General features: G+C 44.8%; 1 protein-coding gene across 3 annotated transcripts in view; it reads right to left on the bottom strand.

Moving 5' to 3' along the window:
* Positions 1 to 19,613, bottom strand: part of Sol1 (CUB domain-containing protein Sol1) — a 326,068-nt gene that overhangs the window by 152,346 nt on the left and 154,109 nt on the right. The gene's annotated exons all lie outside the window — the stretch shown is intronic.

Raw genomic sequence — 19,613 nt, 5'->3', positions numbered from 1 at the left:
GGATTATAAAATCCGTTAAATAAGAAATACACATCGAACATTCTGTAATGAAAGACAAGAATATCTGTTTTACGATTTGTAGTATGCTACAAGTGGACACGTGACCTTGTTCCTGCATTTTGCGTTCACGAGCCTGGCTCGCGGTACGATTTCGTCAACTACCATCGGATCGATCGCGAAATTTTCTTCTTATTCATGCCGGGTTCGGTGGTATAATATTGTAATCTATTGAGACATTATTATCCAACCCAGGCAACACCTGCGTGCATCCTCGTTCCCTTGCTCGGGCCAGAAATTATGAACGCTCCCGTTGAATTAGCCGGCGTGATCAGGTGCAAGGAATTGCAAGGACACTAGATATTTTACACTTATAGGAGTACTCGGAGAACGTCATTCTTGTAATTAGAAACACGCGGTTCTTTGTATGAAGGTTTAATTACAAGTGATTATGAACTCTCCTTGTAAGGAAAGATAATAAAATTAAATAGAGGACGACCTAGCATATGTATTCGTGTATTATAAAAATTCTCGATTAAGAACGTATGATTTTCATTGATCTAGAATAAAACGCGACCCCTGGAAAGTTCTGACCTCTCTCAAGGAAACCTTGGTTTCTGACAAGTGACAGGATGAATTATAAAGAAAATTCTTGATAGAAATAGATGGACCAGAGCTTGTTAGGTAACTGAGAAATTATAGTAGCTATGCTGTGCTCCAGATAAATGTACATAGTTTAACATACGACACAAATAAGTAGTTACCTGCTATAGGAGTTACACTCTCGGAAATTAGAGTTTTGCGTCAACAATACTTTATGTTTAAGTATTCATCAAGTCTCTTTAGACTTCATAAAGTCCATCGTACCTCACGCTGTTGCGAACAGCAGCTGCGTATATTATATTATCACAACCTAACTTAGCTTTCATCTTTATTATACTGATTTGAATAAACTAATATATTGTCAAGAAACAATGTGTCAATTTATGTCCCTATCAATCGAATTAGTCAATAATACAATTTTTTCTCATTATTAAATTACGAGTTTTCATGCAGAATATTTGCAACGTCAACTTAAAAATCTACATCGAAATTTATGTAAATAAAAATTTTTGCATATTTACTTTTCGATGAATGCATAATAATTCCGTAGTCTAATTATTTAGTAATTCTAGGTGTGAATAAAATCAGCGTCTTAGCACCTTGGCTTTTTAAAAATTCACTATACTCATACCGAAGGGATTCCTTTCTCCATAGCATAAGAACTAAAAGCGATGCGCAGCGCGGCGTGTTTCTAAATAGTAGTGTTTCCGTATATCAAGCGCGACGATGGCTCGCGTACTATGTATACAGTCCACTTCCAGCGCTCGAGACGAACCAGACCCCGTGATGAAAAAAAAAACAGAGTGCGTCTTGCATTTGCCCGAATTAGAACTAGGACAAAGATTGCGAGTCGTCGGGACAGCCAAGCAGTCGAGAGACGGGAATTAATCTACCCAATGTTGACGTTCTAAATACCGGTTTCGCTCGCGTGTCCTCAGGATTTACGTTTATACTGCGATACACTTTTCCGCGAGGAAGGATATCGGTGCGTCAAAAAAACGCTGCTTTTCGCAAACATAATTTTCTTAATGCACGAACAACAGCTGTTGGACGTTGTACAAAGAGAGAATGCTTGTTTGTTGCCATGCGTAGTACGTGCATTAAGAGTTACATGCGCGGAGTTAGAAAATTCTCCAGCCAGTTCCGGTAGAACTTCATTTTTGCGTTCTCTGCCACGTTTACTTTGCTGTGCAGCCGCGCAACAGGGATATTAGGTCACTTTTTTCTAATAAAGAAAATCTGCTCGTTCGTAAAATGTTTGTACGATTAAATTTTGATGAAAATAAGTGAACATATTATCAGCTTTAGGAAACATATGAAATTTAGCTCGTGGCTTTTTCATAAAACTTAAAAATATTCACCGCTCTTTAGTTACGCACATCCAACTGAAAAATACTACCTATATTTGCCTGCAGCTCATAAAATCTTCAATAAAACAAGAAATACGAACCGCCGTGCTACGAAACGAATCGCAATTTTTGCCATTTTCACAGAACAGAGGAGAACATGCTCTATGTATATCATAGAGTATCTATGCTACCAGCGATTCACGAGCAATGCGTGCTTGAAAGAGAGACAAAAATGCTTCAATTAAATGTACCATTATACCGAGACTCTAATAGAACGCATTATCTTCATACCGTATTGACTGCATGAAAAAAAATATACGTTTCTCGGTCTTATAAAGTGTTACAAAAAAAGGCACTCTATCGTGCCTCACGCTTTCGTCTTGCGCTCACGCGAGCAAACGGTTCGAGGTACTTGGAAGAAAATCACACCAATAAAAACGCGGAGGTGTCATAAACCGGTAAAAAGTCAGGAAGACGTTTCGCAGACGAATGGCGAATCATAATCTCCACTACACATAATTCCCATACTCTTTCTTTTCTACATTTACTTTTATTGCCACTGACATTTCTGCTTCAACATATGTTCCGCGATTATACTAAAACTGTTCATTGACATTCCTTAAAAGAAAAAAAAAAAAAGACAAGAGAACAAATGCTCATTGCGTATCAGTCTCTCTATAAATATTCTCCGTCGCTCTAACAGACTGTGAAAGACTTATCTGCCCGATTACTTTCTTCCAGGGGGTCGGTTGCTTTCCCAACGTTTTACCGCGTCTCCCGTTTCGTTTTTTCTCGTCGAACGCTTTACCCCGTCTTAAAACTTAATCCGTTTCGCATATGCTCTTCTGTGATTCGACCCACCCTCTTACCCGTATACGCTCAGCCATGAAGCTGGCCCACCGCACCCGCTTCCACTTCATATTTTATTTCGTTGCTCGCGCGTGCACTTTCCGCGTTCCCGCTCCTATGGATCATTTCGTAGATCATTTTAAACATTCATTCGCTCATCCGCCCCACCGCTCTGTCTTATGTACACGGCCCGCAAAATATTTGCTCCGGCCCGAGTGTGCTCCCTAAAGTGACTGTATCGCGCGACTTGTACGGAAACGTGCTGCCTGTAAGCCAGCCCGGATTACTGGGTAACCTTCTACGACGTGGAACGAAATTATGTGCGGATTTTTGCGATGCCCCGAGTGCATGCTGCATGCGAATTACGGCGCAATCGATGGCCACCCGAAGGTCCCACGGTGTACATTCAACAGACTTACCACGGGATCCACTAAGAATGTTTAGATTGAATAATGCCGGTGACGTTCGTAGCTCGATTAACGTGCAAAATGACTGAGCGATCGATAAATACTTTTCAATCATAAATTCAACAATTTTGTTTTAACACTCGAAATTCGTTTCAATCGAGCAATAATGATTTTATTTTGTACACGTGAATGCAAATACTTTTTTCTTCGTAAAAGAATTAAATGAATATAACTACGATTAAACAGGAATCGCAGGTATGTTGCAGAATATATTTTTCCCGGCTTAGGATTTATTGTGAAATATAAATATGTTATAAAATATAGATATGCCTTCACTGTAAAATTTGAGTAATTCCAGATTTCTTCTTGAAACAAAATTTGTAAATATTTCAAAAAATTCTCAACCGAGTTAAAATTGTTTCGGTAGATACTATATTTATTGCGGATAATCGATACACCGTGTCCTGACGCAATTTGTGTACGATTGGCTTCCACAATCTAGAATTGAGTAAATATATATATATACGTCAGAATAGTTTCATGCAGTGGTAATAATAACTGTACATGTTTTTTGTTAGTCTGTGAAATGCCGCGCGTTCATTGCGAGCGCTTCATAGATCATGTCGATGATAGTTTAAAATATGGACATCTGCTACAACCGTTATTCATTGGAAAATTAAAAACGACGTTTTCAACATCGAACATTTCAAAATAAATTGAATGCAGGTCTTCGTAGTTTCAATTGATTATTTCTGTAATAGCAAACTGTGAGGAAATTTGAAACAAACGATGCGATAAATAAAAAAACTTGTAATATGAATAAATAATCATTCTCGGTGGAATTTTTCGCCTTTGCGTTCTCGCCTATCGACGTAACACTTAACCCACTTCGTGAACCGCACAAGTTTTTCATCGTTCCGACGATACTTTGAAATTTGCGATCGTGCCCACCCGGCTCTCTGCACGTGTCCTATAATTCGAACCTATCTCCAGCGTATATATATCCCGTTATCCGAACGGAAAAACAAAACCTTCCCCGTTCGGTACAGCTATAAAGCGTCGAATTCTCGGATATAGATGCTAGGACGCTGTACGCCCGGGTGTTCCGGACAATAAAATCCTGTCACGACGGAACGGAGAAATAATCAATTCGTAAGCGCAAGAGACCGACCGTCGAGCAGAAAGCTAGGCATACGATCTACGTGCACGAAGACAGTGCCGATGGGTTACAGAAACTTGTAGTTTAAAAGCGACGGCGAAGAGAAAACGAAGAGAAGCAGGAGGCTTTGGCACACTAAATGAGGAGTCATAATTCTCAGTCGAGCGACGCGTCGCGTCGCGTCGCTGTGACCCATAATCCCACCCACACACTCGCACCCATCACAACCCCGACCCAGACTTTAGTCAGGTTTCCTCTCGCGGCACTTAACGTATCCGAAACTTACCCTCCCGCTGTAACCACGCAATACTTCCATCTTATCCTTTTTCTCCACAGTGCATTTCCAACCACCGGGTGAATACATACATCACACGGGATTCTCGATGTACTCATCGTGCCCTCACCCCGTCCACGTTGCAACCGCCCGGGCGGGACCGTGTACGAGCCAGGTTCGAGCACCGAGATGCCGTGGTGGTCGCCTCCGCGAGCCGCACGGAAAATTTATAAGTCTACCGCGAAGACCGACTCCCAGGCCTTTTCACGCCCGCCAAACTTTTCCTCTTATCCGACTCGCGCCCTTTCCACCCGGTTCTGCGTCACGCTGCAGTACTCGCGCGTGCACTCGCTCCAGCAGTCTCGCCGCGCGGGAAACTTTATAATTTTATCGGCCTGGAGTTTCGCCCCAGCGATATCCATTATCGTTAATTCGACTCTGTTTAATCGTGGGCGACTAAGTGCATATCAGGGGTAAACATCTAGCCGACTGATATCTCGCGGTCAAGGAGCTATACGCGGTCAAGGAGAGAGAGAGCTTCTCAGTAAGAGCGCGCGCGCGCGTGTGTGTGTGTGTGTGTGTGAAGCTTCCCGCCTCGTCTCGTAACGCTCTTTCGCCCCAGCGGTTTCTTGGGAAATTGCGTCGGGATTATAACGTTTGCCGCGGATCATGGACGGGCGCTCCGTTTTCGGCTTTGTAGTAGGATACTCGAAGCTAATTTAAGAGAAGCGGTAAAAGTTGGACGGTTGACCCAGAAAACTGCAACCGAAATATCGGAGATTAGAGAGCGAAGAGCGCGGTGGTACAGTTAAGAAGGCCGGAAAGTATGCGGAGTTACAAAATGGAATTTTCCACGGGAAAGTGGGAAGCGTGACCGTGTGCGCACGTTCTATATCCTGTCGCTCCTTGGCTTGCGTTTATGACGCGTACGAGGCGAAAGTTCTGCAGAAGTACCGGCGAATCAGATGTTCGTGACTTAATGTTCAATGATACGGAATATCCGGGGAAAATTGCATGAGCACCGTGTGCTCCAATATTTCAAATATTGTGAGGCGATCTCGGGAAAGTGTTTATATAATTCATATTGGAAACTGATCATGGCTGAGGGTAATTTGAATTATTAATGGCAATGCAATCAATTCATGTTAATAGTAATTAGATGATCGGTTAATTTCATTTGAACTGGAAGATTGCTATTCCACTTGATAAGTAGGAAAATTAAATAAATGCTATAGATTACAGTTATTGGAATAACAAATAGTATAGCGCAAAGAGAGATTTTTCTTATCCGAGAATCGTCTGTAGCACGAATGGAATAGCAAATACTCGAATGCAAATATGAGGTAGGATGTCGTAACAATCGCCGGGAAGGCGATCTTGCACCGGTACGTGTTTGTTTCGTCAGCTCAGACACCCTTTTCCGGTACTTCCGTCTCCGTTTCCGGCCGCAGCTGGGTCAAAAGGTGAGCTCTTGCGGGCAGTGAAAGCGCGTTATGCAGGACGGTTAGGCAAGCCCGATTCGCAATCCACGACGGTTTACGCGAGTTATGTACAGCGTTTCTCCCCTGAGTCATGAAACCCTTATGACACCGGGGAGGTCCGGTCCGGGCAATTCCTCGTGTAAACTTCAATGAAAATGAGACCGTAGGCCAGCGCGTACACGCGCGCACGCGTCCGTGTACGTACCGGCACCGGTGGCGCACGACGAATTACCTGGCCACGACAAATTAGTAAACGGAAGCATAGAAATTAGTTAGACGCCCGGGGCAGCGCCGTCGGCAATTCGAGCTTCCTTTTCGTTGTGTGCAGAAACACACAACCGGGGAGGCTGGAGGCGATTTTATCGATTCTATCGCGCACGGGCTACTCTCCTCCTCGTCCGGATATGAATTATTTCGGACGCCGATGCTTGGAATAATAATAAAGTACGGTGAGGCCGCGCGGGGGCGTCCGCGGCCCGACTATCGTGTTGATCGATTTGTTACCTATCCATTATGCATACGTTCATCGATCGTTTCGTTCTACACGATTTTAAACAGATTTGATTACGTCCCGCTCGACGATAAATCAGCTGCGAGATCGACCGGGGGCGGGCGCGTGGAATCGGTCGAAGTGATACATTGCGACAAAGGGGACGACACCCTTACAGGAAGGCAGGAATGTACGAGTTCCGGTAAATATTTCACTTGGAACGTCCAATGCGATACGATTCGCCCTGACGAGAAACGAATTGATGGCTGGAGAAATTCATTAATGGCTATGATTATCTTACAGATGAGAATGTTCATCATTCTCGTTCAAACATCACCTTTGGCTATTTAATTAGGACGTACGATGCACACGTATTCCATGGTTCCACTTAAATATTTCAGTTGTACCGCGTTTAACAAGGCTAATTCTTGAAATTCAATTAGAATTAAGTGAAGTTAAGATTTCGTATTGAAAACTGTCTCCTCGTCGAACAGTGCCCGTAGTCTACCTGACACGCCACCCGACTATTCATCTTCATTTTAATCAACCCACTTGGAGAATAGTTCTCAACATTCAAGCATTACTCAACTCTTCCGTTACGTGGTTACTCGAAACAAAACTGAAGAACTCGCCACGAAAGAATCGAATCGATTTCACGCCACTTACACTTTTTTATAGAATAAATGAATTCTAAATGAGTTAAGACACAATTAAAAGAAAAATCAAATGATGGTATTCATCACTAAGTACATTTTACTATTTTACAAACGCAAGATTTAAAACAATTTTTCCTCGTTTTTGTATTCTGGCTTGACAACGAGTAATTATATTAACGACCCGTAATGAGAGTGGCACGCGACGGATTATAGGTTCCCCTAATTAACTGTACGCGTAATGATAACGAGGCTCGATGCAAATCATTGCTTTTTACAATATTAATTAATCCGACAGATAATTTCACACGAGCATGCATTCTTATCTGGATTCGCGTCGGTGAAGAATTTACACGGGATAACTAAGAGCTTTCAAAATCAATTAACGAGTCTATTAACATTTCATAAATATACTCGACAATCGTTTTATCGTCAGTTTGTTTTTCTCAAGGTGAATGAAACTGACCGAAAAAATTTGCCAAATAGCAACCCTCGCAAAAATCCGTCGGAGGTATATGAGTTCGGAACAGCGGAAACGAGGAGAAAGTCTACGGAATCGTAAACATATTTACGAATTTGGAACGGCGGAACGTCGTTAAAGCGATTGCCAGAAGTCTGGAGTCCACGGGAAGGACGTAAACCGGCGGAAATAGAAATTAATGAAAGCCGGATCAGGAAACGGATGGGAAGGATATTACGTGTTGAGGATATGGACTTGCCAATTACAATCGTATCCGAGGCGGCTATCGCCCCCGCGGGGTGTGCAATCGTCGTCTGCCCCTGCCCACCCTGAATACCTGCCTCCGTGTATGTTTCTACGGTCACAATTATCCACACGAACTTTTCCTGCGTGAGCGTCCCCACACACCTACACGCAGTGTACAGTATGGATGGAAATGGACGGGACAAAAGTATGGTATATTTGTACATAGAAAAGCTCTCCTATTTTCTCTCTGTCGGTCGGCAACTTCGAGCCAGTCGACCACAAAATGTATCATCTCCTAGTTTGTACTCTCCCAGGTTAAATTAGATTTTATTGGGACTGTTATCCATTCTACGTTACCCCCGGAAAGTACTTCCGGCCGAAGCAATCACGACTACCGCGCCCTCGCCCCTCGCCCCGACCGTACAAACTGAACCGGCTCCTCCCCCCCCCGCCTCGTCTCGCCTCGCCCCCCATGCCCAGACAAAATTCGAATCTATTCCGACGATGCGCCGGATGCGGTCGATCGGTATCGAGCACGTATCCGAGCAGCTAATCATTCCTTTTCCCGGCCGAACAAAAAACTCCGCGTCCTTCAATCCTCTTCCACGGTGCGTTCGAACCGTTACCTCGCCCCCGTTTCCTTAAAGAAACGACCGAAGAAAAGTAGTTAGGAACAGCCGACTTTACGTCTCCCGGAGTTATACTCCGATCTTAATACAGCATCGAGGGGGGGAGGGGAGCTAAAAAATAGTAAATATCGGAAGTAAAAAAGTTACGAGAACACAAACGGGTGAGGGGCAAAGACAAGCGAGGGTGTGAGGGGGTGTAGTTTGCGAGAGGCAGCTTCAAGATCTTAAACTTCTTGGAATAACTGCAGGCTGGTTAATGCGCCGCTATGTTTTTCCGTGCTGGTAAAGAAAATAAGGCGAGAGGTCGAGGAGGTGAGCGAGGGTGGCGGAGGGGAGGAGGAGATTGCGCGTGAACTGGCATGGAACAGCTTATTCGTGCTGCTAACTTTCCTCGATACTATAGAAGGCGAGGAGACATAGACAAACTGTCGCAACTTCCGCGAAATTGTCGAGTTCGAGCGACCTATCATCCTTCAAAGTTCGGTCGCGCGAAATCGTCGTGCGGGGAGGCGCGAGGCGACGCGTGTGCCTGCCTGCACGTGTGCTGCTGCTGCTTTTCTTTTCGGCGGGTTTTCCTGTCAAGAGATTACGTCGCGATGTTGGCAAAATCGGCAAGTTCAACGACACCCGTGTTGTGCATCGACTAGCAATGTTTTAAGCCAAGCGACCGAAGCCGAACACGACGCCGCGATTAACCCTGACGGTGCTTACCACGCGCGGGAAGATCGCGTGCCCCGCAAACAGATTATATTCAAATCCAACGATTTTTATGCATTGATATAAATGTAGCGCGTCATGTACCTAATTAAGATTTGGGAACTCTGATCTGGCACTCTAACGTGAAGAGTAAATCCACTGAAGTGCTACCTCTGACTCGCATAAACATCCCGTCTGTACTAACCGTGCACGCGTGTCCAACTTTCCTAATTCCGCTAAAGTCTTTATCCCTGAACCGCGGAGGCCGGATCATTGCGTTCCCTTAAATCACGCGCATGCAAATCGTCGCGGGACCGAGAGTCTGCAAACTTGTCCGAGCCTCGAACCGGTTCCTCTCGCTTGGCTTCCCCCGAAACTGGCAGCCGCACCATAACCACAGGGAAGAGCGCATAAAATCTCGGGAGACCGCGGATCCTCCGGTCGCGTTTAAAGCCCGCGCTCGCCTTTAAAGCCTCGGCTCGCGATAAATCACGGTCGTCGCGACGCTTTCATAGATGCCCCATTATTAACTCGCTACTCGGTAGATCTCCGGGTCGCGCGCGTAACTTCGTCTCCCTTAATTGAGGCGAGCGCAGCGCGGGACATAATTTCCCAGGCACGATCAACTTTCTCGGCGGCCGCGGAACTTCTTATCGGTCGCCATCGGGCTCCGTTCAACGGTAAAGAAACCGACTACCGGTCGTATCCTTTCGGAACCCGAATTTCTGCTTCCGCTAAGCCGGAAACGAGCGCAGCGAACGCTGCCTCGCTATCGGGCGCGCGGGTGCGACTAATGATAATTGCCACGGGGGCGATAGCTTTTATTTTTGGTCGGGCCCGCTGTGTCCGCGGCGTGTACTCACAAAAACGACGAGCGTTAGCGACCAACAACCGTGCGCGCAACTTTCGCCGGACGGACATTACGCGGCAGTAATTCCTGGATACAAATGCCCCTAACAAATGTACTGGTACGAACNGAGTTATACTCCGATCTTAATACAGCATCGAGGGGGGGAGGGGAGCTAAAAAATAGTAAATATCGGAAGTAAAAAAGTTACGAGAACACAAACGGGTGAGGGGCAAAGACAAGCGAGGGTGTGAGGGGGTGTAGTTTGCGAGAGGCAGCTTCAAGATCTTAAACTTCTTGGAATAACTGCAGGCTGGTTAATGCGCCGCTATGTTTTTCCGTGCTGGTAAAGAAAATAAGGCGAGAGGTCGAGGAGGTGAGCGAGGGTGGCGGAGGGGAGGAGGAGATTGCGCGTGAACTGGCATGGAACAGCTTATTCGTGCTGCTAACTTTCCTCGATACTATAGAAGGCGAGGAGACATAGACAAACTGTCGCAACTTCCGCGAAATTGTCGAGTTCGAGCGACCTATCATCCTTCAAAGTTCGGTCGCGCGAAATCGTCGTGCGGGGAGGCGCGAGGCGACGCGTGTGCCTGCCTGCACGTGTGCTGCTGCTGCTTTTCTTTTCGGCGGGTTTTCCTGTCAAGAGATTACGTCGCGATGTTGGCAAAATCGGCAAGTTCAACGACACCCGTGTTGTGCATCGACTAGCAATGTTTTAAGCCAAGCGACCGAAGCCGAACACGACGCCGCGATTAACCCTGACGGTGCTTACCACGCGCGGGAAGATCGCGTGCCCCGCAAACAGATTATATTCAAATCCAACGATTTTTATGCATTGATATAAATGTAGCGCGTCATGTACCTAATTAAGATTTGGGAACTCTGATCTGGCACTCTAACGTGAAGAGTAAATCCACTGAAGTGCTACCTCTGACTCGCATAAACATCCCGTCTGTACTAACCGTGCACGCGTGTCCAACTTTCCTAATTCCGCTAAAGTCTTTATCCCTGAACCGCGGAGGCCGGATCATTGCGTTCCCTTAAATCACGCGCATGCAAATCGTCGCGGGACCGAGAGTCTGCAAACTTGTCCGAGCCTCGAACCGGTTCCTCTCGCTTGGCTTCCCCCGAAACTGGCAGCCGCACCATAACCACAGGGAAGAGCGCATAAAATCTCGGGAGACCGCGGATCCTCCGGTCGCGTTTAAAGCCCGCGCTCGCCTTTAAAGCCTCGGCTCGCGATAAATCACGGTCGTCGCGACGCTTTCATAGATGCCCCATTATTAACTCGCTACTCGGTAGATCTCCGGGTCGCGCGCGTAACTTCGTCTCCCTTAATTGAGGCGAGCGCAGCGCGGGACATAATTTCCCAGGCACGATCAACTTTCTCGGCGGCCGCGGAACTTCTTATCGGTCGCCATCGGGCTCCGTTCAACGGTAAAGAAACCGACTACCGGTCGTATCCTTTCGGAACCCGAATTTCTGCTTCCGCTAAGCCGGAAACGAGCGCAGCGAACGCTGCCTCGCTATCGGGCGCGCGGGTGCGACTAATGATAATTGCCACGGGGGCGATAGCTTTTATTTTTGGTCGGGCCCGCTGTGTCCGCGGCGTGTACTCACAAAAACGACGAGCGTTAGCGACCAACAACCGTGCGCGCAACTTTCGCCGGACGGACATTACGCGGCAGTAATTCCTGGATACAAATGCCCCTAACAAATGTACTGGTACGAACGCGGTGCGGTTACCGACCGACTAAAGCTTCTTCCGAAAACTTTGCATCTCGCCACCGCGTCTCTCTGTTGAAAAAACTGTAATCGTCGTTACTCCGGCTCCACGGTGCTCGTTCATGAGATTGTTTTAAACCCGTTGCGGTTCTTGAATTATGCCGCAAACGATTGTACGCTCGATCTTCTCTTTCCGGATGTTCCAACATTCAATTTAATATCTACGTAATGTAACGCTTATTCGTTTTCCTGTTACAAAATCTGAATCAAATAATAAAGAGGACATAAATCATGCTTGCATGAGATAAATACGTCTGTTTGATCTATGTATATTGCGATTCAATGTTTAATACGAATATTGTGTAGACTATTCTAAACTGTTGTATATATTTACTCGACAATCAATTATGTCCGAGATGGGATTGTATTTCCTGGGGGTTTCAAATCAAATAAGATAACAAACGTTCAAACATTATTGGATATCCGAATTCGTTCCAAAGCGCGTACCTCGTTTAAAATTGTAATCACGTAAAATGTACAAAATTTCATTGCAGATTTGATAGCAAGAAACTCGGTCACAGTCGTACGCGACTCAATTAGATTTTAACTAACGTTCCTGTTCAACTACAAGGTTTTTTCAGTCTACCATTATTTACTGATAAGCATAGAAGCATAAAACTCGCGAAAATTTGTGATCGCGGACATTACTTCCTTTTTATGAAAAAGAAAACAGTCTATTCACCGGACCCGCTATTCAACGACTTCCACCTACTTTCGCACTTGAAAAAACGCTCTCTGACTCCTCCTACGTCACTGATTAATTAACGAAATGAAACGAGGTTACAAGAGACAGCTTTAATACGAAGAACTGAAAACTCTACGCGAAACAGTTTTCATTCCGAGATAATACATTATGCAGTATCAGTAATTCGTGCAAAATTTTAACCAGCTTTTATAAAACATTTTTCGTCGAGGAAAAAATGTCTCAAAAGATGCATGTCATTAGAGGCGGTCTTTGAAAGCCAGTGTCTTTCAAATATAGAGCGTAGCTTACCCGCAAAAAATGGGAGACCCTTCGCCGAATCGCGTCCAAGTATTCCGTCCTGAATTTCGGGATACGAGAACGTTCTTGCTCGGTATTACTTGCTCCGTAAAATAGGAGAAACTTCGCGTCACGTACTTGACGCTCAGTCTAATATCCAGATTAAGTACCTAGGAAGTTGGCGTAGACTAATGGCTACAACACCATGTGGACGTCTCTGCGCTTTATCAGCGCAGGGGGTATCCTGATAACTGTTCATGGGGTTCCAAATAAAGATTAATAATTCCGCGTGCCCGAAGACGATGATACATGGTCTAATTAACCGGCACGAACGCGAGAATGGAGATTCGATACAGCAATATTTCCTCGTTTCGTAGAATATTCGACGACGTTCAATACACTCCATGCAAGTATAATAGACCGTGGCCCGTTTAATATTTATGGATAGATCGTCTTGCTGGTAAAACCGACGTAAGGGAAAGAATTCGGTTCTATTCAATTTGCGAGGGGTGTTCGAATTTATTAATCTTATAATTTGAATGCAGTGCAGAAGATGGGTTTTATGAATTCCTTGCAGTGTACTGCATACGGATGTATAAATTATATGGTAGATTCCCGCAGAAAATTCCCGGTAGCCAGAGTCACGAGCAGCCGGATGGGAATCTCTTTAAAGCGAGTCTCAGCTTAGTTGAATGATTAATAGAGGACCTCTTCTGATTGTCCACTGGCATCGACCGTAATACTTTTCCTCGTCGAGTCACGTCGTGTCGCGGGTACACGTAGACTAGGCGGTCTGCTATCAAATAGTCAGGCACGCGGCAATATTTAAAAGGGGCGACGTCTCGGGTGTAACGTCACTCGGAATAATCCAAGAGTCAGGAGGAGTGCAATGAAAGAGATGTGTTTGCGAGAAGGAGAGACCGGGTCGTAGTCTACGTGTCGAAATTTACCGCTCGGACACAGAGCAGAGTTTCAGCGAAATTTCACCGATGGTTTCTGTCGGTTGTTCGTTTCGCCGCGGTTTCGCGTCCAAGTTGGAAGCGTCGTCGCGTGCCCGTATTTTTGTGATCGTTTCGTTTTAGCGCGCAACGCTTTTAATCGCAAAGCGTCACCGGCACAATGGCTGGTCGGCGGTCGACGCAGGCACAGCCGGACACACACCGCGTCGAAACGGAACGCACATATAAAAACGTGTAGCGCATATCGAGCGCGACGCGCAAGCTCGCATGCTTTTTCGCGTTTCCCGGCAAATTGAAAGGCTCGTTTGTCTTCGTTATTCGCCAACGAGTCGCTTGACTTATAGGCGGCCGATACTCGCGTGAATTTACCCAATGACTTCGCGGAAAATTTGCCTACTCCGTGATTCCGCGTGAGAAACATTGGCGTTTCCACTCTAACAAGTACTTTTAATTTAAGTCGAATCGTATAAAATCCGGTTTTTCATACGGTCCGCTGAATTAAATTTAAAATATGTCCCGGGAAAATATCGTTACGAACGAGAAAATAAGAAAAACGTCGATCGGCGGAAGTTGGCGCATAAATGAAGGTTAGAAGCCGGGAAGGGGGGGCCTAACGTCATTAGTCACCGACATCCTTTTCACTTAATGGAAAAACGAACAAATCCGCGAGGCCTCTTTTCGCTACGGAAAGGAATCGAGCCGGCGAAGTCCCACTTTTTTTCATCCTGTTTCGCTCGAGCATTCCGTCGTGAGAAACATTCAAACGTTACACGGTCGGCGCGCGTTAATCGATCAATCGTGGAAAACTCAACTCGGAGATCCGAGCTTACTAATTTAATCGTCGTGATGGATACAAGCGAAGAGCGGAATAAGACCCGGGGAAAAGAGAGGAAAACGCGGGCATGGATACGAAAAGTTCGACTCGGACGCGAGCCCTCGTGTAACTACTGTTACGGAGCATCGATCGAGCCCGATCCCGAAGCCAATATCTCATCCTCGCTTGCGGTCTATTAGATTTCCACGGCTTCCAAGGGGTCACCCGGCTTCCCTCATCCTGCCTCGTTCCTCTTCGCCGGCAAGAAAAAGCTTCGGCGTAAATCGCAACTCTTTCAACGTCAATCCTTGAAAAGAACGCGGGATGGATCTTATACGTTTCCGACAGCAGCCAGTCCCAGCCCGGTGATCTCTCACGCGTTTGTCGACCTCATCGTCGAAAATCGATAACCGCCCGCGAAATCAGACTGTGTCGTGCACAAGCCCAGCTTAGATCTCTGACCCCGGACGATTCACCGGTGACCCGTACAATTTCTACGCAAATAGCTCTGACAATTACGAGCAGGGCAGATAATACGCTCGGATAAATGGCACTTGATCCCTTATAATGCTCTACGAGTCGCGTGCTCATGTACAGAGTTAGAATTGGTATCGTTATAAACACGATTATTTGTTGTATTACTAGCCGAACGAGGTCTCGCCGTATCAACCCTTTAGTCCAATACTAGATTTCCCCTCTCAATACATCATTTCCACGAAAAACTATTATCCGCCGATGCTTCCGGTAACGCGATACCGTTCGCCTCTGACATCGTTCAATTTTCACTTTAACCGGAAACTGCTCTTTCATTCGGCCGCAAGGACACAGGTTATTTCAGGTAACAGCACTCATCCCGTCTCGTGCTGTGCGCAGGATAAAAATAAATATCGAACCTCGGCCCAGCGGGATTCGGTCGGTCGGATAAATAAATCCCGTCATCAAACTCTTTAAAAGCTTGTTTCGACGGACGGGTCGGACGCCGGGCGAAGGACGGAGGGGAAAAAAAAAATGCGGGGGCGACGAGTGCAGCGGTGAATTTTAACCTGGAAGCGTTTGCCGGACAAGTGTCTGTAATAGGCTCCTTGTACCGCTTTTTTAGCCGCCGCCGCCGCTTTAGTACCCACTTTATCACGGTGTGGTCGTTTCGTTTCGAGTGGATTATCCTGCATCCGACGCATTGCCGCAGGTGGGCACGGTTTATAGTCCAGGTTATTACGATCAAACCTCATTGTGCAGCATGTTGACGCTGCTAGGTCTTGCCCGGTATCAAGCGGTATACTTATATCCCGGGCTTCAAACACCGGTACCGGACGTTTCCCGTATCAACGGATCGTAAGCGCGATGTCAGGTCAGGAATAAATTACAGCAACGTACATACTCTATGTTTCCTGCTTAAACTTGTTTACTAGGCTGTTATATATTACGCGATTAATTATTACAACGCGTTTTTTCAAAGTAGATTATTAATGAAACGTCAAAGAATGGTTTAGTAATTAAATGCTTAAACATCGTACAGAATTTGATAAAATTATATTAACCAATCTAGGAAATAATAAGTCACGTTAATTTCGAACTGATATCAAATGTTTTAAAAAAACGATCACGTTTCAAGAACGATTATAATTTTTACGAGTATCAATATTTCACTCGAAATTGGACAGTGAAATTTTTTGCGGTCCGGCTACGCCGTAAGCATAGCGAGCTAGATATAAAAATGTCCAATAACCGTTCTATGCCGACGGGGGGTGACGTGAATCGCAGAGATCAAAAGTCTCTCTGTCCACCACCGGTGCAATCGTAATGTTGACATTTCGAATTCGACAACGATGCATCTGGTGAACGATAGGAGAGTTATAGTTGCCTGACAATTCGTCGCGAATTTTTAATGACACAATCCGCGTTGACCATCGTTCTTTTTGATTGTATTCGAGAGGAGCGCGCAGCCGTCTATAAGCGCGTATAAAATATTACGAACGCGGACGTACGCGAACATGCGTTAGCGCGAAACACCGGGCCGAAAGCTTGTTCGTATCATAAAATAACGAGTATATTTATTAGAATTAATGTTGGCTCAGCTATGTGCAGTGCGTCCGTACAAATATACGTATGCAAATATACATACACATTTAATGCTTCTCTACGTGTTACGTCGCACGAAGTTTTGATTAATTTCTTTACAACGCAAGTAATCTCCGTGGAAATGATTTTTTATACCGGTTTCTGTTGTATAATAAAACCGGCACGGCCAAAAATAATAAGCAATTAATGCTCGCGATAATTTCGTAGTTTGTTAGAGTTACGATACTCCAAGTATTTACATAAACGGATATATTTTTCTCACGGATACGATTCGTAAAAATTATTCGCGGAAATAAAATTCGTCATTATTTTGAAAGACGCCAGACAGACATTCGCATAACGAAATGCGAGTTTTTAAAACATTTCTCGAAATTGTTACTCTTAATTATATGGAAACTTGCGAAAAAATTTTAATTCGAAAAATGACTAACGAGTATTCTTAATTAGAGAATGAGATAAAAAATATGGAACATAAACACGGCAACAACAAACGATGGTGAATTTTCCTATTCATAAATTCCGTGATTTCATTAATAAAAAAAAGAAGACTTCTTCAAAATTAGTTTACGTATAATCGAACTTTCATTCGTCTCTAACAAAATTGTTTACCATTTATACGTTTTATCAACATTTAAGCGTCACGGTGGATCTTCGCGAGAAGTGTACACTGATTAGTTCCACCTTAAGGTAAACTTATATGAGAGTGTACATCTGATAGAGAAACTTTTTATCAAGTTGAATGAGAGGAGCGCGGAGTTCCTTGATGCAAAGCCAAGCGTAAAATAAACCGGAGACAAAGTTACATCGTTGGAAAAGTTAGCGTCCTAAGAGACGACCGCGACATGTGTAGGGTTTCCGGAACCGGAGAGAAAATTGCAAAATTTCAATCCATCATTACTTCTCATTCGTTTTTCGCTCCTTCTTTTTTTTTTCCATTCGATTCGCGCTCGTTTCGTTTCCGCGTCACCGAGTAAAATGTCACCGCGCGATTTACTATCTCCCGTTCCACATAATCTGCTAGATGCGCTATGTTATTTGTCCGATGCCATAACGCGTATACATGTACATTTAGCAGAATATTACCGGTGTCCGCGAACATTATTTATCGGTTACTCGTTTTGGTTCGTCGTAATAGTTGTATACGAGAAATCGTAAAATAATCCTGAAACGAAGGATATAACAAAATTATGTTCCTAGATAAATACACGTTAATTACAGCTTGCTATTACTTTTCTATTTTACACAACTGCCGCGTGCAATTCGATCTCGTAATATCCGATACGTGACATCAGTCCTATCAACTTGTGCACCTGACGTGGACGTCATACTACTATTTTACTACTTTACGCGAGAAAATTGGAAAACTTATTTTATCACGATAGAACAAGCTAGCTTATCCCTCCATTATCGAAGTAATTAGTTCCGTTGTCGATTACCCGCTCAGCTAATTAAAACACTATTAATTATTAACAAGTTGTCAGTCATGTTTTTCTCAAAACGGATGATGTACAAAAGGTAAATAAGAAAATGGAGAACTTTTTACAGCGAATCGATTACGGGATAAAAAATTGGAAAAAAACTGGAATCAATGTTGTGAGCAACTTCGAGGTAAATGTACGTATCTCGGCGTAGCAATTACCGTTGCCCATTCTGGGGGCTTCCCTTTGTGCGGTTTTCCGGGAATTTTTTCGTGCCCCGCATCGTATCGGAGGCGGGGGAAAATTCATCGGTCGCCCGCGCTCGTATTTTATCTCGCCTTGCGCACCCGGTGTGTCGTGCAGGTGCTCGGATAATTTAGAACACTTACCGGCGAGTGTAGAGCATACGAAAGTAGGTTCGGCGGATAAGAGCATGCAGATATATACGTACGAATACACAGATACGTCGTGTATCTTGTTTTACGGTTAGACCTAAGTGTCGTGAAGAGGGTTAACAAGGGGAGGCGCGAGGTGCTGCGGCAACGACTGCCACGTCGACCTAAGTCCTGAACACACTCCGAACCGAACACGGCACAGTTGCGTTGCGTTGATAAAGGTTACCATTGCGCGTGCGTTCGCAGCGTTGTTACGCAGCATCGTATTATCAGGGATAGATTTACACGAGTAAACAACACCGCCACCCGGGGACCGGGTACAAATTGAGATTAAAGTTAAGCCCCGCCGAATATCGGAATTATTCGTCCTCACGGATTAATTGAGATCAATTAAAGGGCATTGGACTTGGGTAATGGTCGCCGACGAGGCAAGCAGTCATTTCTATGAATATAACCGACGAAGAACAGCGAATATTGTTGTCCCCCGTACCTTCGGGAGGGAAATTGTTAACAGTTTACCGTCGAACGTTGTAATTAGTCGACTAAATGCTCTAATACGTTATAATATCGATAGCGGACTCAACTACTGCAAAATTGTATGAAATACAGCAGTGACTATTATGAACGTTCATGCTTTAAAATTCAGAAGAAAGCGAACATTGAAAGACTTGTAAGATGGATCGAGTTTCAACTCTTTCGCTCAACTGTTTGCTTGATATTCAAGACAAGAAGAACGATCGAACTGTGATACTGAGCCATTAAATGCAAATATCTATACAAATAGCATGACCAAGTGAAGAATACAGAACTCGTGTACAAAGGCTCGGGTCACCTTATACTTGTCAACTGAATAATTTAGTTTAGTGCTTTTGCTGACAACCCGGGGAACTAGTTTTCATGAAAAAGATATAAAGTTCGTTCCTGCCTTGCAGCATCAGTGCAGCGAGTTACATGGGACTGATGACTCCAAAAGCACACACCGTTCGCGAAGTTTACGCGACTCTCGTCGAGTTGGAGTTACACGTGTATACAGGAAAA

Source organism: Ceratina calcarata, unplaced genomic scaffold, assembly GCF_001652005.2.
Source record: "Ceratina calcarata isolate Rehan_Ccalc_2016 unplaced genomic scaffold, ASM165200v1 scaffold291.2, whole genome shotgun sequence".
Classification (NCBI taxonomy): Eukaryota; Metazoa; Arthropoda; class Insecta; order Hymenoptera; family Apidae; genus Ceratina; species Ceratina calcarata.
The sequence above is the reverse complement of the archived record's forward strand: the minus strand, read 5'-3'. Positions and strand labels throughout refer to the sequence as shown.